This window comes from Hyla sarda, unplaced genomic scaffold (assembly GCF_029499605.1).
Source record: "Hyla sarda isolate aHylSar1 unplaced genomic scaffold, aHylSar1.hap1 scaffold_1000, whole genome shotgun sequence".
NCBI classification, from domain to species: domain Eukaryota; kingdom Metazoa; phylum Chordata; class Amphibia; order Anura; family Hylidae; genus Hyla; species Hyla sarda.
The window spans coordinates 26,362-44,854 of NW_026607619.1; the positions used below are offsets into that span (position 1 = coordinate 26,362).

The 18,493-nt window shown below is 44.3% G+C and overlaps 6 non-coding genes and 1 pseudogene across 6 annotated transcripts; all 7 read right to left on the reverse strand.

The window, feature by feature from the left end:
• Positions 1-1,088: 1,088 nt before the first annotated feature.
• On the reverse strand, positions 1,089-1,279 carry LOC130298446 (U2 spliceosomal RNA). The gene has a single exon (XR_008849811.1). It is a non-coding gene; the product is annotated as a U2 spliceosomal RNA (small nuclear RNA).
• A 2,075-nt stretch (positions 1,280-3,354) lies between these two features.
• On the reverse strand, positions 3,355-3,545 carry LOC130298427 (U2 spliceosomal RNA). Its single transcript, XR_008849792.1, has one exon. It is a non-coding gene; the product is annotated as a U2 spliceosomal RNA (small nuclear RNA).
• Positions 3,546-5,627: 2,082 nt separating this feature from the next.
• LOC130298428 (U2 spliceosomal RNA) lies at positions 5,628-5,818 on the reverse strand. Its single transcript, XR_008849793.1, has one exon. It is a non-coding gene; the product is annotated as a U2 spliceosomal RNA (small nuclear RNA).
• A 2,093-nt stretch (positions 5,819-7,911) lies between these two features.
• LOC130298447 (U2 spliceosomal RNA) lies at positions 7,912-8,102 on the reverse strand. The gene has a single exon (XR_008849812.1). It is a non-coding gene; the product is annotated as a U2 spliceosomal RNA (small nuclear RNA).
• A 2,074-nt stretch (positions 8,103-10,176) lies between these two features.
• Positions 10,177-10,367, reverse strand: LOC130298429 (U2 spliceosomal RNA). The gene has a single exon (XR_008849794.1). It is a non-coding gene; the product is annotated as a U2 spliceosomal RNA (small nuclear RNA).
• A 2,083-nt stretch (positions 10,368-12,450) lies between these two features.
• Positions 12,451-12,641, reverse strand: LOC130298430 (U2 spliceosomal RNA). Its single transcript, XR_008849795.1, has one exon. It is a non-coding gene; the product is annotated as a U2 spliceosomal RNA (small nuclear RNA).
• A 2,083-nt stretch (positions 12,642-14,724) lies between these two features.
• LOC130298460 (U2 spliceosomal RNA) lies at positions 14,725-14,895 on the reverse strand (annotated as a pseudogene).
• Positions 14,896-18,493: the final 3,598 nt, after the last annotated feature.

Genomic DNA, 18,493 nt, shown 5'->3' on the forward strand with positions numbered 1-18,493 from the left:
TTCTCCTTTTCGCCTCTTTTCTGGGCGTATTATTCTTCTTTTTCTTCTTTTTTTTTGTCTAATGCATACCCCATCAGTGCAGCAATGCTTATTCAATACCGCCAGCAGATGGAGACACTGGGGGATAATTTTCTAAGGATTTATACTGATTTTTCCTGTCTGAATTTGTCGCACAGAAAGTTGCAGGCCAAATATGTGTGACATTTCTGCGACTTTAGCTTCTAGAGCATTTTTACAACATTATACATAGGTGCTGAATACATAAAAAGCGACTGTTCAGCGACAGACAAGTCGCATCGGCTGAAAGTAGGCCAGAATGTCAGTCCATGTTGGAGCAGGTTTAGATACAGTCTAAAGTATAGATCTCAAAGTCTGTGCACAGAATTTAGCAAGGGCCTCGCACCTTCTGATGCATCAGGTAGGTGCACAATAGCATAGCCTAACCCTCTGTACTTTGGTCTATATTGATGCGGGACATAGACAGCCAGCTGATGACCAATCCATTAGTGCAATGGATGGCTGGAAGCATTTGTCTTTGCCTTTGCAATACCACAGAAGCAATGCATGGTCAATGTACAGCAATGACACACCTGTGTGAACAGCCAGGAGACCCCCCCCCCCCCCCATGTTATGTTACATAGTTACATAGTTAGTACGGTCGAAAAAAGACATATGTCCATCAAGTTCAACCAGGGAATTAAGGGGTAGGGGTGTGGCGCGATATTGGGGAAGGGATGAGATTTTATATTTCTTCATAAGCATTAATCTTATTTTGTCAATTAGGAACATTCAGCACCCACCCGCTATCAAGGCAGCTGCCTATCATGTCATGCCCTACCTGCACAGGTGTGCTGGCTACTCAAATGATCCAATTAAGGAGGCCATTTAGTCAGCAGCAGCAGAAGTCCTGTGCCTGGACGCTCCAACAGCGGCCAGACACAAGCAGAAGCAGAAGCAGCAGAAGCAGCAGCAGCACCACCTTTTGTTTTTTGGCTGCAGCAGCAGCAAGGCCCACAGGGCTGGCTAGCTGGCTAGCCAGCAAGCAGGTAGCAATGAAAGTAGGAATCTTTCTTTTTAACCCTGTAAGGGGGTGGTGCACTGTACCCGAAGATACTGCCATATCGGGTCAATGCATAGGGCGACGGAAGCAAGCTTCGAAATCGGCCCCCGTTCTCAAAAATCCATTTAATATATGGTCCCCAGATAGGGGACGTGTCAGATATTAAACTGATAAGAACAGATACTACACTTGATCTTAGCCAAAAGGCCGAGAAGCGATAACCGTGAAAGGGGCGGGCCCAACAAGGTGCCCTTCATGGGCACTATCACTGCTTGCTGTCAGGGAGGCTGCCAGACAATTTTCCATGCACACTCTGGGCTGGGGGGCAGTCAACCACCAGTACACACAGCAGAACCTAAACCCATACCATTATTGCTAAGCAGCATGACAGGGGCCCATTGCACTCCCACGGGGCCTTTTTAAATGCAATCCATAACCCGGATTTGCCAGGAACCCTTCTTACTCCTCCTACTTGCATGTGACACTGGGCTTAGGATCTGCATAGGAAACACACACACAAGCACACACCTACCTTTGTTGCCTGCAGATGCCTCCTTGGCTGTCCCCAAACGGTATCAAACCAACACCCACGGGAAGCTGTAAGCATAGAGGACATGCCTGCACCCCATTGGACTTACCTGTGTGGGTTAAACCCGGGTTATTTGACAACCTATGGCGGTGATGGTTCTGCTCAGGCAGAGCAGTGCTGATGCTCCTCATAAAGCTGTCGCTGCTGTGAAGGTTCTAGGTGACATCACAAATCCCTATGGTTACATACACAACAAAGCTGGGTTGTTGTTGTTTACACTCTGCAAGGCCTGTGGAAGTGAGTGACATCATAGCACTGTAGTTCTGAGGGTTCTAGATGGATGCAACAATCTCCTGTTGCTTCTATGAAGGCCATAATAGACGACATCACCAAACAGCTCCATAGTCACATACACAGCAAAGGAGAGATGTTGTTTACACCTAGTGATGTCAGTGGTATTGAGTGACATCACAGCACAGTGCTAAGGCTCCTGGGCCTGGACACAGCAGCGGCTGCAATATCTCAACGGAGAATACGTTTATATATATGTGTGTGTGTGCGCGTATATATATATATATATATATATATATATATATATATATTTCTCCGCCGAAATCACTTTTAAACCCATTTCCACCTTTTTTCCCCTTCTCTTCCTCTTACTTTTTTTTCACGTTTTTTTACGTTTTTCTCCTTTTCGCCTCTTTTCTGGGCGTATTATTCTTCTTTTTCTTCTTTTTTTTCGTCTAATGCATACCCCATCAGTGCAGCAATGCTTATTCAATACCGCCAGCAGATGGAGACACTGGGGGATAATTTTCTAAGGATTTATACTGATTTTTCCTGTCTGAATTTGTCGCACAGAAAGTTGCAGGCCAAATATGTGTGACATTTCTGCGACTTTAGCTTCTAGAGCATTTTTACAACATTATACATAGGTGCTGAATACATAAAAAGCGACTGTTCAGCGACAGACAAGTCGCATCGGCTGAAAGTAGGCCAGAATGTCAGTCCATGTTGGAGCAGGTTTAGATACAGTCTAAAGTATAGATCTCAAAGTCTGTGCACAGAATTTAGCAAGGGCCTCGCACCTTCTGATGCATCAGGTAGGTGCACAATAGCATAGCCTAACCCTCTGTACTTTGGTCTATATTGATGCGGGACATAGACAGCCAGCTGATGACCAATCCATTAGTGCAATGGATGGCTGGAAGCATTTGTCTTTGCCTTTGCAATACCACAGAAGCAATGCATGGTCAATGTACAGCAATGACACACCTGTGTGAACAGCCAGGAGACCCCCCCCCCCCCATGTTATGTTACATAGTTACATAGTTAGTACGGTCGAAAAAAGACATATGTCCATCAAGTTCAACCAGGGAATTAAGGGGTAGGGGTGTGGCGCGATATTGGGGAAGGGATGAGATTTTATATTTCTTCATAAGCATTAATCTTATTTTGTCAATTAGGAACATTCAGCACCCACCCGCTATCAAGGCAGCTGCCTATCATGTCATGCCCTACCTGCACAGGTGTGCTGGCTACTCAAATGATCCAATTAAGGAGGCCATTTAGTCAGCAGCAGCAGAAGTCCTGTGCCTGGACGCTCCAACAGCGGCCAGACACAAGCAGAAGCAGAAGCAGCAGCAGCACCACCTTTTGTTTTTTGGCTGCAGCAGCAGCAAGGCCCACAGGGCTGGCTAGCTGGCTAGCCAGCAAGCAGGTAGCAATGAAAGTAGGAATCTTTCTTTTTAACCCTGTAAGGGGGTGGTGCACTGTACCCGAAGATACTGCCATATCGGGTCAATGCATAGGGCGACGGAAGCAAGCTTCGAAATCGGCCCCCGTTCTCAAAAATCCATTTAATATATGGTCCCCAGATAGGGGACGTATCAGATATTAAACTGATAAGAACAGATACTACACTTGATCTTAGCCAAAAGGCCGAGAAGCGATAACCGTGAAAGGGGCGGGCCCAACAAGGTGCCCTTCATGGGCACTATCACTGCTTGCTGTCAGGGAGGCTGCCAGACAATTTTCCATGCACACTCTGGGCTGGGGGGCAGTCAACCACCAGTACACACAGCAGAACCTAAACCCATACCATTATTGCTAAGCAGCAAGACAGGGGCCCATTGCACTCCCACGGGGCCTTTTTAAATGCAATCCATAACCCGGATTTGCCAGGAACCCTTCTTACTCCTCCTACTTGCATGTGACACTGGGCTTAGGATCTGCATAGGAAACACACACACAAGCACACACCTACCTTTGTTGCCTGCAGATGCCTCCTTGGCTGTCCCCAAACGGTATCAAACCAACACCCACGGGAAGCTGTAAGCATAGAGGACATGCCTGCACCCCATTGGACTTACCTGTGTGGGTTAAACCCGGGTTATTTGACAACCTATGGCGGTGATGGTTCTGCTCAGGCAGAGCAGTGCTGATGCTCCTCATAAAGCTGTCGCTGCTGTGAAGGTTCTAGGTGACATCACAAATCCCTATGGTTACATACACAACAAAGCTGGGTTGTTGTTGTTTACACTCTGCAAGGCCTGTGGAAGTGAGTGACATCATAGCACTGTAGTTCTGAGGGTTCTAGATGGATGCAACAATCTCCTGTTGCTTCTATGAAGGCCATAATAGACGACATCACCAAACAGCTCCATAGTCACATACACAGCAAAGGAGAGATGTTGTTTACACCTAGTGATGTCAGTGGTATTGAGTGACATCACAGCACAGTGCTAAGGCTCCTGGGCCTGGACACAGCAGCGGCTGCAATATCTCAACGGAGAATACGTTTATATATATGTGTGTGTGTGCGCGTATATATATATATATATATATATATATATATATATATATATATATTTCTCCGCCGAAATCACTTTTAAACCCATTTCCACCTTTTTTTCCCTTCTCTTCCTCTTACTTTTTTTTCACGTTTTTTTACGTTTTTCTCCTTTTCGCCTCTTTTCTGGGCGTATTATTCTTCTTTTTCTTCTTTTTTTTCGTCTAATGCATACCCCATCAGTGCAGCAATGCTTATTCAATACCGCCAGCAGATGGAGACACTGGGGGATAATTTTCTAAGGATTTATACTGATTTTTCCTGTCTGAATTTGTCGCACAGAAAGTTGCAGGCCAAATATGTGTGACATTTCTGCGACTTTAGCTTCTAGAGCATTTTTACAACATTATACATAGGTGCTGAATACATAAAAAGCGACTGTTCAGCGACAGACAAGTCGCATCGGCTGAAAGTAGGCCAGAATGTCAGTCCATGTTGGAGCAGGTTTAGATACAGTCTAAAGTATAGATCTCAAAGTCTGTGCACAGAATTTAGCAAGGGCCTCGCACCTTCTGATGCATCAGGTAGGTGCACAATAGCATAGCCTAACCCTCTGTACTTTGGTCTATATTGATGCGGGACATAGACAGCCAGCTGATGACCAATCCATTAGTGCAATGGATGGCTGGAAGCATTTGTCTTTGCCTTTGCAATACCACAGAAGCAATGCATGGTCAATGTACAGCAATGACACACCTGTGTGAACAGCCAGGAGACCCCCCCCCCCCCCATGTTATGTTACATAGTTACATAGTTAGTACGGTCGAAAAAAGACATATGTCCATCAAGTTCAACCAGGGAATTAAGGGGTAGGGGTGTGGCGCGATATTGGGGAAGGGATGAGATTTTATATTTCTTCATAAGCATTAATCTTATTTTGTCAATTAGGAACATTCAGCACCCACCCGCTATCAAGGCAGCTGCCTATCATGTCATGCCCTACCTGCACAGGTGTGCTGGCTACTCAAATGATCCAATTAAGGAGGCCATTTAGTCAGCAGCAGCAGAAGTCCTGTGCCTGGACGCTCCAACAGCGGCCAGACACAAGCAGAAGCAGAAGCAGCAGCAGCACCACCTTTTGTTTTTTGGCTGCAGCAGCAGCAAGGCCCACAGGGCTGGCTAGCTGGCTAGCCAGCAAGCAGGTAGCAATGAAAGTAGGAATCTTTCTTTTTAACCCTGTAAGGGGGTGGTGCACTGTACCCGAAGATACTGCCATATCGGGTCAATGCATAGGGCGACGGAAGCAAGCTTCGAAATCGGCCCCCGTTCTCAAAAATCCATTTAATATATGGTCCCCAGATAGGGGACGTATCAGATATTAAACTGATAAGAACAGATACTACACTTGATCTTAGCCAAAAGGCCGAGAAGCGATAACCGTGAAAGGGGCGGGCCCAACAAGGTGCCCTTCATGGGCACTATCACTGCTTGCTGTCAGGGAGGCTGCCAGACAATTTTCCATGCACACTCTGGGCTGGGGGGCAGTCAACCACCAGTACACACAGCAGAACCTAAACCCATACCATTATTGCTAAGCAGCAAGACAGGGGCCCATTGCACTCCCACGGGGCCTTTTTAAATGCAATCCATAACCCGGATTTGCCAGGAACCCTTCTTACTCCTCCTACTTGCATGTGACACTGGGCTTAGGATCTGCATAGGAAACACACACACAAGCACACACCTACCTTTGTTGCCTGCAGATGCCTCCTTGGCTGTCCCCAAACGGTATCAAACCAACACCCACGGGAAGCTGTAAGCATAGAGGACATGCCTGCACCCCATTGGACTTACCTGTGTGGGTTAAACCCGGGTTATTTGACAACCTATGGCGGTGATGGTTCTGCTCAGGCAGAGCAGTGCTGATGCTCCTCATAAAGCTGTCGCTGCTGTGAAGGTTCTAGGTGACATCACAAATCCCTATGGTTACATACACAACAAAGCTGGGTTGTTGTTGTTTACACTCTGCAAGGCCTGTGGAAGTGAGTGACATCATAGCACTGTAGTTCTGAGGGTTCTAGATGGATGCAACAATCTCCTGTTGCTTCTATGAAGGCCATAATAGACGACATCACCAAACAGCTCCATAGTCACATACACAGCAAAGGAGAGATGTTGTTTACACCTAGTGATGTCAGTGGTATTGAGTGACATCACAGCACAGTGCTAAGGCTCCTGGGCCTGGACACAGCAGCGGCTGCAATATCTCAACGGAGAATACGTTTATATATATGTGTGTGTGTGCGCGTATATATATATATATATATATATATATATATATATATATATATATTTCTCCGCCGAAATCACTTTTAAACCCATTTCCACCTTTTTTTCCCTTCTCTTCCTCTTACTTTTTTTTCACGTTTTTTTACGTTTTTCTCCTTTTCGCCTCTTTTCTGGGCGTATTATTCTTCTTTTTCTTCTTTTTTTTCGTCTAATGCATACCCCATCAGTGCAGCAATGCTTATTCAATACCGCCAGCAGATGGAGACACTGGGGGATAATTTTCTAAGGATTTATACTGATTTTTCCTGTCTGAATTTGTCGCACAGAAAGTTGCAGGCCAAATATGTGTGACATTTCTGCGACTTTAGCTTCTAGAGCATTTTTACAACATTATACATAGGTGCTGAATACATAAAAAGCGACTGTTCAGCGACAGACAAGTCGCATCGGCTGAAAGTAGGCCAGAATGTCAGTCCATGTTGGAGCAGGTTTAGATACAGTCTAAAGTATAGATCTCAAAGTCTGTGCACAGAATTTAGCAAGGGCCTCGCACCTTCTGATGCATCAGGTAGGTGCACAATAGCATAGCCTAACCCTCTGTACTTTGGTCTATATTGATGCGGGACATAGACAGCCAGCTGATGACCAATCCATTAGTGCAATGGATGGCTGGAAGCATTTGTCTTTGCCTTTGCAATACCACAGAAGCAATGCATGGTCAATGTACAGCAATGACACACCTGTGTGAACAGCCAGGAGACCCCCCCCCCCCCCCCATGTTATGTTACATAGTTACATAGTTAGTACGGTCGAAAAAAGACATATGTCCATCAAGTTCAACCAGGGAATTAAGGGGTAGGGGTGTGGCGCGATATTGGGGAAGGGATGAGATTTTATATTTCTTCATAAGCATTAATCTTATTTTGTCAATTAGGAACATTCAGCACCCACCCGCTATCAAGGCAGCTGCCTATCATGTCATGCCCTACCTGCACAGGTGTGCTGGCTACTCAAATGATCCAATTAAGGAGGCCATTTAGTCAGCAGCAGCAGAAGTCCTGTGCCTGGACGCTCCAACAGCGGCCAGACACAAGCAGAAGCAGAAGCAGCAGAAGCAGCAGCAGCACCACCTTTTGTTTTTTGGCTGCAGCAGCAGCAAGGCCCACAGGGCTGGCTAGCTGGCTAGCCAGCAAGCAGGTAGCAATGAAAGTAGGAATCTTTCTTTTTAACCCTGTAAGGGGGTGGTGCACTGTACCCGAAGATACTGCCATATCGGGTCAATGCATAGGGCGACGGAAGCAAGCTTCGAAATCGGCCCCCGTTCTCAAAAATCCATTTAATATATGGTCCCCAGATAGGGGACGTGTCAGATATTAAACTGATAAGAACAGATACTACACTTGATCTTAGCCAAAAGGCCGAGAAGCGATAACCGTGAAAGGGGCGGGCCCAACAAGGTGCCCTTCATGGGCACTATCACTGCTTGCTGTCAGGGAGGCTGCCAGACAATTTTCCATGCACACTCTGGGCTGGGGGGCAGTCAACCACCAGTACACACAGCAGAACCTAAACCCATACCATTATTGCTAAGCAGCATGACAGGGGCCCATTGCACTCCCACGGGGCCTTTTTAAATGCAATCCATAACCCGGATTTGCCAGGAACCCTTCTTACTCCTCCTACTTGCATGTGACACTGGGCTTAGGATCTGCATAGGAAACACACACACAAGCACACACCTACCTTTGTTGCCTGCAGATGCCTCCTTGGCTGTCCCCAAACGGTATCAAACCAACACCCACGGGAAGCTGTAAGCATAGAGGACATGCCTGCACCCCATTGGACTTACCTGTGTGGGTTAAACCCGGGTTATTTGACAACCTATGGCGGTGATGGTTCTGCTCAGGCAGAGCAGTGCTGATGCTCCTCATAAAGCTGTCGCTGCTGTGAAGGTTCTAGGTGACATCACAAATCCCTATGGTTACATACACAACAAAGCTGGGTTGTTGTTGTTTACACTCTGCAAGGCCTGTGGAAGTGAGTGACATCATAGCACTGTAGTTCTGAGGGTTCTAGATGGATGCAACAATCTCCTGTTGCTTCTATGAAGGCCATAATAGACGACATCACCAAACAGCTCCATAGTCACATACACAGCAAAGGAGAGATGTTGTTTACACCTAGTGATGTCAGTGGTATTGAGTGACATCACAGCACAGTGCTAAGGCTCCTGGGCCTGGACACAGCAGCGGCTGCAATATCTCAACGGAGAATACGTTTATATATATGTGTGTGTGTGCGCGTATATATATATATATATATATATATATATATATATATTTCTCCGCCGAAATCACTTTTAAACCCATTTCCACCTTTTTTCCCCTTCTCTTCCTCTTACTTTTTTTTCACGTTTTTTTACGTTTTTCTCCTTTTCGCCTCTTTTCTGGGCGTATTATTCTTCTTTTTCTTCTTTTTTTTCGTCTAATGCATACCCCATCAGTGCAGCAATGCTTATTCAATACCGCCAGCAGATGGAGACACTGGGGGATAATTTTCTAAGGATTTATACTGATTTTTCCTGTCTGAATTTGTCGCACAGAAAGTTGCAGGCCAAATATGTGTGACATTTCTGCGACTTTAGCTTCTAGAGCATTTTTACAACATTATACATAGGTGCTGAATACATAAAAAGCGACTGTTCAGCGACAGACAAGTCGCATCGGCTGAAAGTAGGCCAGAATGTCAGTCCATGTTGGAGCAGGTTTAGATACAGTCTAAAGTATAGATCTCAAAGTCTGTGCACAGAATTTAGCAAGGGCCTCGCACCTTCTGATGCATCAGGTAGGTGCACAATAGCATAGCCTAACCCTCTGTACTTTGGTCTATATTGATGCGGGACATAGACAGCCAGCTGATGACCAATCCATTAGTGCAATGGATGGCTGGAAGCATTTGTCTTTGCCTTTGCAATACCACAGAAGCAATGCATGGTCAATGTACAGCAATGACACACCTGTGTGAACAGCCAGGAGACCCCCCCCCCCCCCATGTTATGTTACATAGTTACATAGTTAGTACGGTCGAAAAAAGACATATGTCCATCAAGTTCAACCAGGGAATTAAGGGGTAGGGGTGTGGCGCGATATTGGGGAAGGGATGAGATTTTATATTTCTTCATAAGCATTAATCTTATTTTGTCAATTAGGAACATTCAGCACCCACCCGCTATCAAGGCAGCTGCCTATCATGTCATGCCCTACCTGCACAGGTGTGCTGGCTACTCAAATGATCCAATTAAGGAGGCCATTTAGTCAGCAGCAGCAGAAGTCCTGTGCCTGGACGCTCCAACAGCGGCCAGACACAAGCAGAAGCAGAAGCAGCAGCAGCACCACCTTTTGTTTTTTGGCTGCAGCAGCAGCAAGGCCCACAGGGCTGGCTAGCTGGCTAGCCAGCAAGCAGGTAGCAATGAAAGTAGGAATCTTTCTTTTTAACCCTGTAAGGGGGTGGTGCACTGTACCCGAAGATACTGCCATATCGGGTCAATGCATAGGGCGACGGAAGCAAGCTTCGAAATCGGCCCCCGTTCTCAAAAATCCATTTAATATATGGTCCCCAGATAGGGGACGTATCAGATATTAAACTGATAAGAACAGATACTACACTTGATCTTAGCCAAAAGGCCGAGAAGCGATAACCGTGAAAGGGGCGGGCCCAACAAGGTGCCCTTCATGGGCACTATCACTGCTTGCTGTCAGGGAGGCTGCCAGACAATTTTCCATGCACACTCTGGGCTGGGGGGCAGTCAACCACCAGTACACACAGCAGAACCTAAACCCATACCATTATTGCTAAGCAGCAAGACAGGGGCCCATTGCACTCCCACGGGGCCTTTTTAAATGCAATCCATAACCCGGATTTGCCAGGAACCCTTCTTACTCCTCCTACTTGCATGTGACACTGGGCTTAGGATCTGCATAGGAAACACACACACAAGCACACACCTACCTTTGTTGCCTGCAGATGCCTCCTTGGCTGTCCCCAAACGGTATCAAACCAACACCCACGGGAAGCTGTAAGCATAGAGGACATGCCTGCACCCCATTGGACTTACCTGTGTGGGTTAAACCCGGGTTATTTGACAACCTATGGCGGTGATGGTTCTGCTCAGGCAGAGCAGTGCTGATGCTCCTCATAAAGCTGTCGCTGCTGTGAAGGTTCTAGGTGACATCACAAATCCCTATGGTTACATACACAACAAAGCTGGGTTGTTGTTGTTTACACTCTGCAAGGCCTGTGGAAGTGAGTGACATCATAGCACTGTAGTTCTGAGGGTTCTAGATGGATGCAACAATCTCCTGTTGCTTCTATGAAGGCCATAATAGACGACATCACCAAACAGCTCCATAGTCACATACACAGCAAAGGAGAGATGTTGTTTACACCTAGTGATGTCAGTGGTATTGAGTGACATCACAGCACAGTGCTAAGGCTCCTGGGCCTGGACACAGCAGCGGCTGCAATATCTCAACGGAGAATACGTTTATATATATGTGTGTGTGTGCGCGTATATATATATATATATATATATATATATATATATATATATATATTTCTCCGCCGAAATCACTTTTAAACCCATTTCCACCTTTTTTTCCCTTCTCTTCCTCTTACTTTTTTTTCACGTTTTTTTACGTTTTTCTCCTTTTCGCCTCTTTTCTGGGCGTATTATTCTTCTTTTTCTTCTTTTTTTTCGTCTAATGCATACCCCATCAGTGCAGCAATGCTTATTCAATACCGCCAGCAGATGGAGACACTGGGGGATAATTTTCTAAGGATTTATACTGATTTTTCCTGTCTGAATTTGTCGCACAGAAAGTTGCAGGCCAAATATGTGTGACATTTCTGCGACTTTAGCTTCTAGAGCATTTTTACAACATTATACATAGGTGCTGAATACATAAAAAGCGACTGTTCAGCGACAGACAAGTCGCATCGGCTGAAAGTAGGCCAGAATGTCAGTCCATGTTGGAGCAGGTTTAGATACAGTCTAAAGTATAGATCTCAAAGTCTGTGCACAGAATTTAGCAAGGGCCTCGCACCTTCTGATGCATCAGGTAGGTGCACAATAGCATAGCCTAACCCTCTGTACTTTGGTCTATATTGATGCGGGACATAGACAGCCAGCTGATGACCAATCCATTAGTGCAATGGATGGCTGGAAGCATTTGTCTTTGCCTTTGCAATACCACAGAAGCAATGCATGGTCAATGTACAGCAATGACACACCTGTGTGAACAGCCAGGAGACCCCCCCCCCCCCCCATGTTATGTTACATAGTTACATAGTTAGTACGGTCGAAAAAAGACATATGTCCATCAAGTTCAACCAGGGAATTAAGGGGTAGGGGTGTGGCGCGATATTGGGGAAGGGATGAGATTTTATATTTCTTCATAAGCATTAATCTTATTTTGTCAATTAGGAACATTCAGCACCCACCCGCTATCAAGGCAGCTGCCTATCATGTCATGCCCTACCTGCACAGGTGTGCTGGCTACTCAAATGATCCAATTAAGGAGGCCATTTAGTCAGCAGCAGCAGAAGTCCTGTGCCTGGACGCTCCAACAGCGGCCAGACACAAGCAGAAGCAGAAGCAGCAGCAGCACCACCTTTTGTTTTTTGGCTGCAGCAGCAGCAAGGCCCACAGGGCTGGCTAGCTGGCTAGCCAGCAAGCAGGTAGCAATGAAAGTAGGAATCTTTCTTTTTAACCCTGTAAGGGGGTGGTGCACTGTACCCGAAGATACTGCCATATCGGGTCAATGCATAGGGCGACGGAAGCAAGCTTCGAAATCGGCCCCCGTTCTCAAAAATCCATTTAATATATGGTCCCCAGATAGGGGACGTATCAGATATTAAACTGATAAGAACAGATACTACACTTGATCTTAGCCAAAAGGCCGAGAAGCGATAACCGTGAAAGGGGCGGGCCCAACAAGGTGCCCTTCATGGGCACTATCACTGCTTGCTGTCAGGGAGGCTGCCAGACAATTTTCCATGCACACTCTGGGCTGGGGGGCAGTCAACCACCAGTACACACAGCAGAACCTAAACCCATACCATTATTGCTAAGCAGCAAGACAGGGGCCCATTGCACTCCCACGGGGCCTTTTTAAATGCAATCCATAACCCGGATTTGCCAGGAACCCTTCTTACTCCTCCTACTTGCATGTGACACTGGGCTTAGGATCTGCATAGGAAACACACACACAAGCACACACCTACCTTTGTTGCCTGCAGATGCCTCCTTGGCTGTCCCCAAACGGTATCAAACCAACACCCACGGGAAGCTGTAAGCATAGAGGACATGCCTGCACCCCATTGGACTTACCTGTGTGGGTTAAACCCGGGTTATTTGACAACCTATGGCGGTGATGGTTCTGCTCAGGCAGAGCAGTGCTGATGCTCCTCATAAAGCTGTCGCTGCTGTGAAGGTTCTAGGTGACATCACAAATCCCTATGGTTACATACACAACAAAGCTGGGTTGTTGTTGTTTACACTCTGCAAGGCCTGTGGAAGTGAGTGACATCATAGCACTGTAGTTCTGAGGGTTCTAGATGGATGCAACAATCTCCTGTTGCTTCTATGAAGGCCATAATAGACGACATCACCAAACAGCTCCATAGTCACATACACAGCAAAGGAGAGATGTTGTTTACACCTAGTGATGTCAGTGGTATTGAGTGACATCACAGCACAGTGCTAAGGCTCCTGGGCCTGGACACAGCAGCGGCTGCAATATCTCAACGGAGAATACGTTTATATATATGTGTGTGTGTGCGCGTATATATATATATATATATATATATATATATATATATATATATATTTCTCCGCCGAAATCACTTTTAAACCCATTTCCACCTTTTTTTCCCTTCTCTTCCTCTTACTTTTTTTTCACGTTTTTTTACGTTTTTCTCCTTTTCGCCTCTTTTCTGGGCGTATTATTCTTCTTTTTCTTCTTTTTTTTCGTCTAATGCATACCCCATCAGTGCAGCAATGCTTATTCAATACCGCCAGCAGATGGAGACACTGGGGGATAATTTTCTAAGGATTTATACTGATTTTTCCTGTCTGAATTTGTCGCACAGAAAGTTGCAGGCCAAATATGTGTGACATTTCTGCGACTTTAGCTTCTAGAGCATTTTTACAACATTATACATAGGTGCTGAATACATAAAAAGCGACTGTTCAGCGACAGACAAGTCGCATCGGCTGAAAGTAGGCCAGAATGTCAGTCCATGTTGGAGCAGGTTTAGATACAGTCTAAAGTATAGATCTCAAAGTCTGTGCACAGAATTTAGCAAGGGCCTCGCACCTTCTGATGCATCAGGTAGGTGCACAATAGCATAGCCTAACCCTCTGTACTTTGGTCTATATTGATGCGGGACATAGACAGCCAGCTGATGACCAATCCATTAGTGCAATGGATGGCTGGAAGCATTTGTCTTTGCCTTTGCAATACCACAGAAGCAATGCATGGTCAATGTACAGCAATGACACACCTGTGTGAACAGCCAGGAGACCCCCCCCCCCCCCCATGTTATGTTACATAGTTACATAGTTAGTACGGTCGAAAAAAGACATATGTCCATCAAGTTCAACCAGGGAATTAAGGGGTAGGGGTGTGGCGCGATATTGGGGAAGGGATGAGATTTTATATTTCTTCATAAGCATTAATCTTATTTTGTCAATTAGGAACATTCAGCACCCACCCGCTATCAAGGCAGCTGCCTATCATGTCATGCCCTACCTGCACAGGTGTGCTGGCTACTCAAATGATCCAATTAAGGAGGCCATTTAGTCAGCAGCAGCAGAAGTCCTGTGCCTGGACGCTCCAACAGCGGCCAGACACAAGCAGAAGCAGAAGCAGCAGCAGCACCACCTTTTGTTTTTTGGCTGCAGCAGCAGCAAGGCCCACAGGGCTGGCTAGCTGGCTAGCCAGCAAGCAGGTAGCAATGAAAGTAGGAATCTTTCTTTTTAACCCTGTAAGGGGGTGGTGCACTGTACCCGAAGATACTGCCATATCGGGTCAATGCATAGGGCGACGGAAGCAAGCTTCGAAATCGGCCCCCGTTCTCAAAAATCCATTTAATATATGGTCCCCAGATAGGGGACGTATCAGATATTAAACTGATAAGAACAGATTTTTTTTTTTTTTTTTTTTTTTTTTTTTTTTTTTTTTTCCTCAGTTACAGACTATTGTTTGGACGATCATCAGGTCACCTACCAAGACTCGTCACTTAAAACAATATCTGAAAAAACATCATACGGAAAAAACTAACTAAGGGAACCGAGTGCCAAGAAAAAGTGACCAAACAACAAAACAAAAAAACATGTCAAAAACAATCACAGAAATTGGTCAAAAACTTACAGCTTTCTCCTTTACGTACTTCTTATAAATTTTTCCATCGTGTATGCATCCAGATTTTCTCCGCTTCTTCTTCACCAATTCTCTTTTTGTCCAGTAGAAAGATAGTAAAAATCCTTCCTAAAAACAATCTTTTCAATTCCCTCGGAGAAATAACAACATTTTTAAAAACAAGCAAATTGCGTGAGTCCCATAAAACCTCTTTAAAAACAGAAAAAAGAATCCAATTAGTACGTGTATCTTCCTTTTTACTAAGATCTTGACCAATAAAAACTTTCTCAAAAGAAAAACTGTTATATCCAGTGAGTTGGATTAAAAACTTCTTTAAAAACATAAAAAATTCTTTTGCATAAAAACAGTCCCAATAAAGGTGCACTAAGTCTTCTCTACCTCCACAACCCTCTCTTGGGCATCTGTCACTTATTCTCAAACCTCTTCCATTTAAAAAAGATCGGGTTGGGAGGCAGCCATGAAAGGACATCCAACTAACGTCTTTTTGTCTGTTTGATAGTCCAATAACTTTAAAAAACTTCCAAATCTTCACAGACTGAGCATTAGTGCAGAATGGTACTTCATATAATCTCTCATTTTTCCTTATTTCTTGTTCTATTTTCTTTTTATCAGGTTCACCTAAAGAGCTCAAACCAAATTGATCATTGAAAGACCTGAGGAGCACATAGAAGGTAGGTATCACATGTGCTATGGGTCTCCTCAAATCCCTCTCACACCAGCCCCATTTGGAAAACAACCATCCTGCAAGGTATTTACTCATGTCTGCCGCCCTATTATTGCACTGTATCAATTTAAAAATTAAAAGAAAATAGTGCACCTTTAAAAACAGATCAATGTTTGGAAAGTTATATCCGCCCAAATTCATACTCTTCATCACTTCTTCTCTTCTCATTTTCTCCATCTTAGACCCCCAGAAGAACACAAAAAGCTTCCTTGTGACTCTCCTAGTCCATAACTTCCCTGGAGGAAGCACCATAGCCGTATACAAGAGAAGCGGTAGGATTACAGACTTAATGATAAGAACTTTCCCTTTAAGTGACAAGTTCCTTAACCTCCAGAAGGATAGCTTCTTCTCAATTTTACTGTCCAAAGTCTCATAACTTTTCTTTCCTTTGAGGTCTTTATCAAATATCACTCCCAGCACTTCAATGTCTTCTTTTTCCTTAACACCATCCACTACTATATTCTCTTGGTTCCCAAAACTGCATAATTGGCACTTCCCCCAGTTCACATTCATCCCAGCCACACAACAAAAAATCCTCACATGCAAATTTACTCTGTTGAGATCTGCTTGGGATGTACAAGTAAAAACCACATCGTCCATATAACTTAAAACCTTTAACTTACTACCATCACTACCTGGAATAAAAACACCACTCACACATTTATCTTTCTGCACATTCTTCAACAGGCCCTCTATAACGCATATAAACAGAATTGGGGAGAGTGGGCATCCCTGTCTGACTCCAGACAAGACATTAAAAGCAGGCCCCACATGCCCATTTACTAAAATCTGACTTGTCACCCCATGATAAAAACTCATAATAACAGATAATAACTTTTCTGGAATACCTAAGTGTTTTAAAGCAATGAACATAAAATCATGTGCAACCTTATCATAAGCCTTTTCGAAATCTATGGACTCAACAAACAGTGCATTCTTGTTAAAGTTACTGTAATAAATAGAGTCTCTTAAAAGCAATAAATTATCTGTTATTTTTCTTTTCGGTACTGCACAAACTTGGTATTCTCCCACAAGGTGGTCCACTACATCACTCAGTCTATTAGCCACAATCTTAGCAATTATCTTGTAGTCACAATTTAATAAAGTTATAGGTCTCCAATTTTTAAGATCTCTGCCATCACCTTTTTTATGAATTAATGTTATGACCCCTTTCTTCATAGATTCAGCTAAAACACCTGAGTTAAAAACATATTGCACCACCCGTGTAAACTCTTTACTTAAAATATTCCAGAACGCGGAATAAAACTCAGCGGGGAGACCATCACAGCCTGGTGTCTTCCCTTTGGCCATCTTATCCAGGGCCTGCTTGATCTCCCCTTCACTAACATCATCAATCAAAAAATCTACTTTTTCAACAGGAACATTATTCTCCAAAATATTACAATAATCATTCATCTCCGTCTCACTGGCTCTGCTCTTATTACTAAAGAGTGTCTCATAAAATCTGCCAATCTCCTTCACCATCTCCTCTCCAAAAACTTCCCCCGTAGGGGTAAAAACAGATTTAAAAACACCTTTAGCATTAAAACATTTTTTAAAGAAATACCGTGTACACTGCTCATTTTCTTCTAGGTGCTGCACTTTAGACTTATATACAATATTCCTTCCCTTTTCCAACAACCTTTTTTTCATCTCCCCCTTCACCTTAACAATCTCATCCTCCACCTCCACACCAACACGTTTAAACTTATAGAGAGTCTCTAACCGGGATACAAGCCTTTCATCACTCCTCCTCTTCTCTTGTGCTCTCTTTATGCAAAACATCTTAAAGAAATTAGAAAACTCTCCTTTAGCCCATTCCCACCACACTAAGACATTACTAAAATCAGGTTGTTTAGAAACACAGGATAAAAACACATGATTAAAACCAGCCATTACTTCCTCATCTTCCAATAGACTTACATTTAATTTCCAGAGCCCCCTCCCAAAATGAAGGGACTCTGTGACACTTATCTCAGCCGACACCATCTTGTGGTCTGAGAAAGTTGACATCATTTGATTGCACCGGACCACCTTAATCCCATCAGAGACCAGGATGTAATCGATCCGGGATTTACAGCGGCCACTATCTGATATGTACGTATATCTTTCATCAGTGCTAACCATCAGTCCAACATCAGTAAAATGCAAGTCTTGAATAATTTGATTTAAAACATTGGAAGTAATATCAGTTCTAACCTCAGCAGAGCTCTCACGATCATTGACGGATCTAATGCAGTTAAAATCGCCAACAATAATAGTATCTTCACGACCAGGGATAAAAAACTTAAGGGACTCTAAAAAAGACAAACGTGCTTGTTTTTCTGCTGGAGCATACACATTAAAAATTCTCATCCTCTGGCCCAAAACCTCAAAAATTAAAACCATACAACGACCAGGTACTAAAGTTTGGCAATTTAAAACTTTAATGTCCCTGTTTCGCAATAAAATCCCAACACCTTCATTTTTGTTTTCTGCACATGTGGACCAGAAGGACTGCCCACACTTCCACTCATTTGCATAAGGTGCTGACTTTATTGCACACTCCTGTAAACATATCACATCACTTCTAACATTCTCAAGAATATCAAAAATTGCAGCTCTCCTAATTTCAGACTCAATACTTCTTACATTAATAGTTGTTACAACCAAAGTC